The following is a 10,625-nucleotide window of genomic DNA, read 5'->3' as shown; positions in this document are numbered from 1 at the left end:
TGAGGCAGTTTAGGTCTTTGTCTGGTGACGAAGGGTTTTGGTGTGTGTGTGTCATTGAGACTTAAGTTTCACATCTCACTGATTTGAAATCTGGCTCATTTGAATTCTGCACGGGGGTCATACATACTATGAATTATTTATATAGCACCTCTGAGCTGGAAGGAGCCCCAAATGCTTTACTGTACTAACCATCAACCTGGTCCTCGAATTGCAGTTGAACACAGACGGGCTAAAATCAATGAGCATTCTGCATGTGGAGCAGTTGCTAGTTCATAACCTAAATATTTACAGCAGCCCTGCAATGCAGCCGCCTCTGGGGAGAGGATGGTAGTCAGGTGGCACACAACACAGAGGAAGGTACAGAAGGGAAAACTTTGGTCAGTCTGTGGAATCCTATCCAGTGCACTTTTTGTAAGAGAAGAGGGTTTGCCACCCTTCTAACATCCACTCCCCACCTTCCCTGGTATACTCTGTATACAATAGGATGGGTACAAGCAGAAAAAAATCATACACGGGCAGGGAGATAAAACTAGAAGACTGAAACTGTCTCTTCCATCTCTGATTTATAGGATATAGAAAACAACAAATGGTTCACTCCTGTTTAGTCTAAAAACAGCAAATGAGAAGGTAAGCAGTGGAGTGAGCTAAAATACTGGTCTTCAATTTATAGAGAAGTGAATTCAATCTTGTTTTATCACAGGAAAATAAATTTAGTGGTCGTCACTTTCTGGTCCTTCGTGCATATGTGTCCATATAAGGCACTAGTTAATATGGTGAGACATTCAGTATCCTCTAGAAATACCCAGAGCCTGGATTATTAGGGGTGAAGCAGGACAGGACAAAACTGAGATGGATAAGTGAGACACTATGCATACAGTTGAGCTTTATCTTTAGATACTGTACCAGACAAAGAATGTAAGTGGTTAGAAGAGGAAATGGGGGGGTTGGTTCTAAGTGGCCACAAGATGTCACTAGTGCGCCTCAGAAACCTGCCTCACTGTGTAGCTTGAAAAATATCCTGAAGTGGCAGTTAAGGTGTCTGCAACATTTCCGCTAAAATGTAGCATTCATCTCTACTACAAGAATTTGTTTCTCGTTTTTGACATGTTCTGCTTCACCCCTAATAATCCAGTCTCTGGGAATTTCTAGATGATACTGAATGTCTCACCATACTAACTAGTGCCATATCATATGGACAAATGACTTTTCAGAACAGCAGTTTCTTGAAACTGGTCTCAGAAACCCATTCCAAACACAAATATTGTAAGATCCAGATTCGAATATCTTTTCTCCAGTTTAGCAGCACCTTACTCAATAAGGCTACTTGTAGTGGAGTAAGGAGATTTACTAGTGTGTATCAAAATCTAGCCCTTGAAGGACAAGAAAGGCAAAGAAACCTTTCCACCAGTTTTAGTTTCTACCCTGAACTACTCACCAAAGAACAGTCATGTAAATACTTGACTTCTCTTATTCTTGTAGAATGCACAATAAATTTTGCATTTCTATACCTAGTTAACAAACAAATATTATGGAGTTGGTGCACTTGCAGCATACAGTTCTGTGCTACACTGAATGTTTCGGGGCTGTATAAAATTGAGTTTAACATTAAAATAAGTACTGATTATAATATTCACCTTCATATTTAATTCAATATGATGATTTCAACTATCTGAAAAGGGGTTCCAAAGAGGATGGATCTAGACTGGTGTCAGTGGTACCAGATGAACGAACAAGGAGTAATGGTCTCAAGTTGCTGTGGGGGAGGTTTAGGTTGGATATGAAGACAAACTTTTTTCCTAGAAGGGTGGTGAAGCACTGGAATGGGTTACTTAGGGAGATGGTGGAATCTCCTTCCTTAGAGGTTTTTAAGGTCAGGCTTGACAAAGCCCTGGCTGGATGATTTAGTTGGGAATTGGTCCTGCTTTGAACAGGGGGTTGGACTAGATGACCTCCTGAGGTCCCTTCCAACCCTGATATTCTATGATATTTTCAAAAAATTACTGGAATCCACTACAAAATTTCTAATCACCCTCTGATCGGGTGTGACTCACCACTACAGAACCTCCTGCTGACTGTACCAGCGATTAGCTCTGTTAGCCAGTGCACCCTCTTCTGGTGGTGTCTCACCACTGTCACTTCTGCTCCAGGACCCACATCACCCCCAGGACCATGGCATCATTTTCATGACACAGGTCTCCAGCTGTGCAACACTCTGTACTCTGCCCTTCCAGGGGAATGTACTGCAGCCCAATAGTCCAGCCACTTCCTCAGTGGCAAGGACCAGGAGGGGACCCAGGCCCGCCCACTACTCTGGGTACTGGCCCAGGGAGCTGGAGATAACAGCAAGTTGCATCTCCTTCAACCGCTCAGTCTATTTCCCTGGGCCACTTCCCTACAGTCCTAGCACCTTCTTCATCCTTACTTCAGGGCCTCAGCATGCCAGTCTTAACAGCCAACCAGGAGCTTGCTCTCTCTCCCCTAATCCTACCCAACACTGTCCAGGATGCTAGCTTTCTTCCACCTGCAAGGCAGCCAGGCCTCTATCCTCAAACTCTAGGGAGCTCTGCTACTAAACCTGCTTGGCCCTGCAGCTCTTCTTATGTGGGCCTGCCTGGCCCTCATTGGCTGCTCCTTGCAGCCCCCTCTCCTATTGGCTACTTTCTGCACAGCCTTTCTAGGGCTCCATTAACCCCTTACAAGCCAGTGTTGGGCACATGCCCCATCACACTTCCGCACCAGAATGCTGCAGAAATGAGGGGGCTTTGCTGCAGAGTACTTATGAGTCCTGACTCAAGAATCAGGGCCTTAGTTATATACGTACACTACGTTTCTGTTCAAGATTTCTTTTAAAAGACTAAATGACTAAATATTTGAAACTCCCTGAGCTTCCACAGCAAGTAACCTCTTTCCCCAAAATCTCTCTACACAGAGGAAAGGCTGAATTTAGTTACGTGTTTTCTCAGTTTCGGGGGAGGGAAAAACCAGGCATAAGTCAGAGCAGGAACCCCTTAAAAGCCATACTCAAACTGTGAAATCTGTAATGTGATCTATATCTACAGTAGGCCAATATATGCATGACTGCACGCCTAAGGCCAGATTTTGCAGCCTTGTGAGCAGCCCCATTAAAGTCAATGAGACATGTCACAGGAGTGCATGTTCATCATTGTAAAGATTGCACAACTGGACCTCTATTTTGCATATGTAATTACTATGATTGCATTGGGTTCTTGTATGCACATGACAAGAATTGGCTATTTTCATATGCAAATGCATAAACTGTAAGTGCAATTGTATTTAAAAGTTAGGCACACATTTTGTGAATCAAAAGCTTTCAAAAATCTGTCCCCATATCTACATCCTAGTATTAAATAGATTTCCATTTGAGAGGGTTCCAGTTCTGTTCTTCCCAATAATCTCTTTTTTTTCTTACGATCTGTGTTCCCATGTTGGCATTTATGCTATTCCTCCTGCTTGCAGCTTCCAGAAGCATTTCTGGAGATGTCTATTTTTAGTTTCCAAGAGAATCCTGCATTGACCAATGAGATGGCAATTGCATCCAAAGGTTTAGCCAGTTATCTTGGACTTTCTCATGCTGCACTTCACACGATGTCTTCATAGCCTTATCTTACTTACCAAAGAAAAGGAATAAATATTTCTCAGTTAACACGCATGAAACTTTTTATAGTATTAGACTCTGATGGAATCCTGCTGCTTTAAAACTTCTGACCCTACAACTTACTGCATTAATAACATTATTAAATATCATTATGATATTTGAAAAACTACTCAGGGTCTGATCCAACTCCCACTGATTTCAAAAGACTCTAGATCTGGCTCTTTGTTATGAATGAATAACAATAAACATGAGAGACAAAGTGGGTGAGTAATATCTTTTATTGGACCAACTTCTGCTAGTGAAAGAGACAAACTTTTGAGCTACACAGAGGTCTTCTTCAGGTCTTGGGACCAACATTGCTATAAGAACACTGCAATAAACATTACAATTACAGCATAATGAATGTCACTTACAGTTCTGAATACATCTCTGTGCATAGCTTTGCTGCTGTACTTTATCTGTTAAGAGGTTTAAGAAGCTTTACTTGTCCTTACTTATTTTTAGCCAGCTTGAAATATATATATATATAAAAACAACTAAAGGGTTCTGGTTGCAGGTATGTTTGCATTCTGGTAACAAAAATACAAATATAACTTTTAACCATCAATATGGTTTCAAAGCTTTGTATTCTCTGTACTGACGTAAAAATATGGAGAAATTAATTGGCTGTAGTTTTATAGAATAGTATAACAGCAAGAATAATAGGCTAAAGAAAGACTAAGGGAATGACGCTAGCTAGTACCATGAATAAAAAAATGTCAGGCTATTCATATTTGCACACAATCCAACATTATCTACTCTTTGATGTTATACACTGTAATAATTTCTGTGTGTTAGTATTAACTCACTGGCCATATATTGACCAAAATTAAAGATTTCTGAGGACAAATCTGAGGAACTGTCCCAGATTGAGGTATCATTAGAGGAGGTTTTGGAACAAATTGATAAACTAAACAGTAATATGTCACCAGGATCAGATGGCATTCACAGTTCTGAAGGAACTCAAATGTGAAACTGCAGAACTACTAACTGTAGTCTGTAACCTATTATTTAAATCAGTTTCTGCATCAAATGACTGGAGGATAGCTAATGTGACGCCAATTTTTAAAAAGGGCTCCAGAGGTGATCCTGGCAATTACAGGCTGGTAAGCTTGACTTCAGTACTGGGAAAACTGATTAAAACTATAGTAAAGAACAAAATTGTCAGATACATAGATGAACATAATTTATTTGGGAAGAATCAACATGGTTTTTGTAAAGGGAAATCATGCCTCACCAAGCTACTAGAATTCTTTGACAGAGTCAACAAGCATGTGGACAAGGGGGATCCAGTGGATATAGTGTACCTATATTTCAGAAAACCTTTGACAAGGTCCCTCGCCAAAGGCTCTTAAGCAAAGTAAGCTGTCATGGGATAAGACAAAAGGTCCTCTCATGGATTGGTAACTGGTTAAAAGATAGGAAACAAAGGGTAGGAATAAATGGTCAGTTTTCAGAATGGAGAGAGGTAAATAGTGGTGTCCCCTGGGGTCTGTACTGGGCCCAGTTCTATTCAACATATTCATAAATAATCTGGAAAAAGGGGTAAACAGTGAGGTGGCAAAATTTGCAGATGATACAAAACTACTCAAGATAGTTAAATCCAAAGCGGGAAGAGCTACAAAAGGATCTATCAAAATTAGGTCCCTAGGCAACAAAATGGCAGATGAAATTCAATATTGATAAATGCAAAGTAATGCACATTGAAAAACATAACCCAAATATACATATAAAATGATGAGGTCTAAATCAGCTGTTACCACTCAAGAAAGAGATCTTGGAGTCACTGCAGATAGTTCTCTGAAAACATCCACTCAATGTGCAGCAGCAGTCAAAAAAGCAAACAGAATGTTGGGCATCATTAAGAAAGGGATAGATAATAAGACAGAAAATATTATATTGCCTCTATATAAATCCATGGTATGCCCACATCTTGAATACTGAGTGCGGATGTGGTCACCTCATCTCAAAAAAGATATACTGGAATTGGAAAAGAGTCAGAAAAGGGCAACAAAAATGATTAGGGGTATGGAACAGCTTCCATATGAAGAGAGATTAATAAGACTGGGTCTTTTAATCTTGGAAAAGAGACGACTAAGGGGGGATATGATTGAGGTCTATAAAATCATGACTGAGGTGGAGAAAGTAAATAAGGAAGTGTTCTTTACTCCTTTTCATAACACAAGAACTAGGGGTGACCAAATGAAATGAATAGACAGCAGGTTTAAAACAAACAAAAGGAAGTATTTCTTCACACAACACAGTCAACCTTTACCAGAGGATGTTGTGAAGGCCAAGCCTATAACAGGATTAAAAAACAACTAGATAAATTCATGGAGGATAGGTCCTTCAATGGCTATAAGCCAGGATGGGCAGGGATGGTGTCCCTAGCCTCTGTTTGCCAGAAGCTGGGAATGAGCGACAGGGAATGGATCACTTGATGATTACCTGTTCTGTTCATTCCCTCTGAAGCATCTGGCATTGGCCACTGTTGGAAGACAGGATACTGGGCTAGATGGATCTTTGGTCTGACCCAGTATGGCCATTTTTATGTTCTTATGTTTCTACATATGTATTTTATAAGTTCTGAGCCATTACAGACCATCAGCTAAATATATACCGGGAAGTAAAGAGTTTTCAAAAGTTCTGTTAAAGGGGCCTTTTATGCTTATGTTAAATACATAAATAAAAACTGAAATCAAAGACTTAAAAAAAACTGCAAGGAAAATTAATATTTCAAGTTAAATGCACCACAGCAAGATATTCAAAGTTAAGTGGCAGATTTTTAACGGCATAATTTTATATGTGCCCAACCATCTTTAGAAACTGCATGCATGGAAATTTGATGTGGATCCATTTTTGCCTTTAGAAATCTATTCCTAAATGTTTCTGGCATCATTCATACATTTTTTCAAATAAGAATAATATTAGAAACATGTGAGGATTTCCAGGCTTTTGTAGAAGTCATATCCTCAGTGCTCCTTTACAACGTTTTTTTTTTCCTGCAGCTGAAGTCTGTGTATTGCATGAGGTTCAATTTTGCTATCCTTACTCACCTAGGGTAATACCTTTGTCCACAGATACATAAGGTAGCACTTATAAGAATGGCAGAATTGGGCGCAGCATCAAGAGGCCATACACAGGAAAAACTCACATTGATTTCAATGATAAATCATCCTCAACAAAATCATAATTATTGCAGGATCAGGCACACTGTGTGTGAAAACAGGATGTTATTTTTTCACAGCAGTAGGCATGCTATGTAAGGAATAACACACAAGAGGGTGTGTGGTTACTGGGAAATAACCACACCCTTTAAATACAGAGTGAAGCAGAAGACCAGAAAGTCTAGTTACTCTAACATCCCGGAAGGATTGTCCAAAACAACTCCTAGAGCCTTAGCTGTGACTGTGGAGCGTGCAGCAGGCAATGCAGTGGGATATACGTAGGTATACAAAAGTGATTTTTCAGTCCCCATAATCCTAAAAGCCACTCTAATTTGTGTCAACTGCCAATGGTAGCCAGGGATTGTCAGGATACAGCTTTGCTGTTGGATTTGGGGAGTTTGGTGTATCAGAGAGAACTGTACAGTTAGGAATGACATTTGGGACTGACAGTTGAAATGGGGCAATTAGGAATGGCAGCTAGAACTGGACAGGTGGGAGTAGCCAGCTGGAATTGTCTAGATAAGTGCGAGAGTTGGAATTAGCCAGCTAGAAATGATAGCTGGCATGGGGCAGTTGGAGAAAGGAGACTTATAGAAACACTTTCCATTTGTAGAAGATAAGGAAAGAAGAGTCAATGAGTCAACGTTAATCAGAAGCAGGATAATGCGTGCGAGAAGAGCAGTATGAGGGACGAGAAGGTGAGGTAAAGAAATGAAAACTGATAGAACATAACAAAAAAATCAAGAGAACCAGGGAAAAAGTGAGAGGAAAGAAAGGAAAGGAGAGGGAGAAATCCACCTGAAAAGAGAAGTGTGTAACTCCTGGTTAATAACGGTGTGTGAAGCTAACGGCTTGTCTACACGGGGACACTCAGCAAAATTAATTTGAATTAACTAATAATGTAAATTTAAAGTGGCTTAGCTAAACCACATTAAAATCACAGTAGACACTCTTATTCAGTATTAAAATAGTCATAATTCAGTTTAGTTTAGTTTAATTCACTTCCTAAACGAATTAAGATGAATGGAATTAAACTCAGTTTAAATAAGGGCTTGGCTATATGGGGACACAGGAAAATTAATCTGAATTAACTAAAGGTGTGAATTGAAAGTGGATTAGTTAAACTATATTTAGGCCTGGTCCCCACTAAGTCCCCACTTCGGACTAAGGTACGCAAATTCAGCTACGTTAATAACGTAGCTGAATTCGAAGTACCTTAGTCCGAACTTACCGCGGTCCAGACGCGGCAGGAAGTCTCCCCCAGTCGATGCCGCGTACTCCTCTCGGCGAGCTGGAGTACCGGCGCCGACTGTGAGCACTTCCGGGATCGATCCGGGATCGATTTATCGCGTCTTAACCAGACGCGATAAATTGATCCCAGAACATCGATTGCGTGCCGCCGGACCCTCCGGTAAGTGAAGACAAGGCCTAAACCTCTATGTGAGGCTGTCATACAGAATTAAAGTGGCCTTACTTCAGTTTAATTTTAATTTACTCCTTGGGCTGGAAATTCATTTTGAGTGGTCACTGAATTTTAAATTGTTTTAATAATTTTGTATTTGTAATCAACAAGAATGTGAAAATAAAAAATAGGTTTACAAACACAGACAATATGGCTGAGAATTTAACCACACAAAAATGAAAAAAAAAATTAAGTTACAATTTCACCAGCAGTTGTTACTCAAACATTACACATGGATTCATGGAATCAAAACATAAAACTCATCTTGGGCCTTTAAAATTCTGTTCATGGCAAGTGCCACAGGCATCAAGACAACAGGGGCTGGGAAGTGCACTCAAAATGGTGAATTCTTTGTTAGGTTGAGAGGCACCAGATTTTTCAAGTAAACTCAAAACTATCTAAGTTTGCTTATTTATTTAGAAATTCTCCATTAGGTCCTCACCCAATGACATCTTTTTACTGACTTCAAAAGGAACTGGATTAGGCTCTTATTCTAAAAATAGCATGTTATGGGATTGTGCTTATCCTGAGTACAACATTATTCTGCAATCCTTATTCTTTGCTTGTTACAAAGACATGGAAAAAACCCGTATTTTTCTGTTATGATCTTAATTTGAAAATGGATGAGGGGGCCAAAAATGTTTTGAAGTGATTTGTGTAAGGATGGCCTGGATCTTAGATCTGGTTGTCTAGCAAGAAAATACACCATCACATTTTTATTTTTTGTTAACCACAACCAGCCACCTGTGTTCCTCCTGAATTGCAGTAGAGAGTGCAATTACTTGAGTGGAGCCAGAAGAGAAATTTACCAGAGTCCGTGGGCAGACAGGTAAATAATCATTTCGCTTTGCCAATTAGTAACATTTACAGAGAAACTTAGGTGGCAATTGTCACTTTCATCCTTAAATCAAATCAGGGCTTGAACAGGAAAAGTAAAAAAGGATGGTACTCTCTGAAGCTCTGCCCAAAAGCCAAGCTCCACCTTCATGAGATGCCAAAATGGGATACCAATGACAACAGAATGTGCAGATGTTGAAAATATGATCACATGGGCTCTCTTGGACTTCTCAGGCTTGGTTTTTTGTCAGTGAGAGTCAGCCGCACTCTAGGGAGAGCCAGATTAAGGCATAGGCTCTAGGGCGCTAGCTCCCACGGTCACATGATAACATCAGAATCTAAGGTTCTATTTAGAAAAAACATTTCTAGTCCTCCTGATTGCAAAAGCTGGAGGGTGAGAAACATAAATAATCGGGTTTAAACAGAAATAAGAATGTCCACATAGCATTTTGCACCAGTTTAACTAAATCAATGCATGTAGACATACACACTAAAGCCATGTCTACACTAAGAGTGCTTTACCAGTATAGGTACTATACTGGAAAAGGGCTCCTAGTGTGAACGCAGCTTATATTGGCAAAACTGCACTTCTACTGGTATAGTTTTTACCTTGGAAGCAAAACCAGCTGTATTAATAAAAGCACAGTTTTGTGAGTATAACTGCATCTACACTAAGGGCTTTTGCTAGCGCAGTTATGTCAGTGTTCACACACCTGACCTACAAAGCTATGATGGCAGAAATTTGAGATGTAGATATAGCCTAAATCAGTGGGACTACTCAGATACACTTACTTATGTAAAAAGCAACAGAGGGTCCTGTGGCACCTTTAAGACGTCTTAAAGGTGCCACAGGACCCTCTGTTGCTTTTTACAGATTCAGACTAACACGGCTACCCCTCTGATACTTTACTTATGTAAATTGGTGCAAGATTGGGCCCCAATAATTAAAAGTCACTTGTCTCAAAGGGGTTTTGGTTGTACCAGGCTGAATGGAATAACCCTTCCATAGTGGTATTATTTGTACTATGTCAATGATGCTAATGAGCAATGAAAGATCATTACATTGTAATGTGAGATCACATCAACTACATTCAGGATTGTATGTCCTGCAAGCTGCAGCCATTGCAGAATGTGGGGCAGACTTTTGACTAGCCTGAAAAATTGAGGATGGAGGACAACCCTAGCAGGTTTCATACAAGACCAAGTCAGACTTTATAGTTTAAAATACAAGCAGCTTGGTAACTATGAAATTTACAAATTAACCCCCCCCCACTCTCCCAAAAAACCCTAGTAACAACCTAATTTTCTTTCTAAAAATAAACAAACATGTTGAAGACAATATATGTTTTGTTAAGTGATGAGAAACTTTAATAGTAATTATCTCATAACACTGCTACATACCTCTGTTTTTTTGGCTCTGTTTTTCTTCAAAATTAGAGAGAGGCATCTATGTTTATTTACACAGATAATATGAAGGCCTACTTGACAGAGCATTGGCCTGGAG

The sequence above is a fragment of the Malaclemys terrapin genome, chromosome 8, assembly GCF_027887155.1.
Source record: "Malaclemys terrapin pileata isolate rMalTer1 chromosome 8, rMalTer1.hap1, whole genome shotgun sequence".
Lineage (NCBI taxonomy): Eukaryota > Metazoa > Chordata > Testudines > Emydidae > Malaclemys > Malaclemys terrapin.
The sequence above is the reverse complement of the archived record's forward strand: the minus strand, read 5'-3'. Positions refer to the sequence as shown.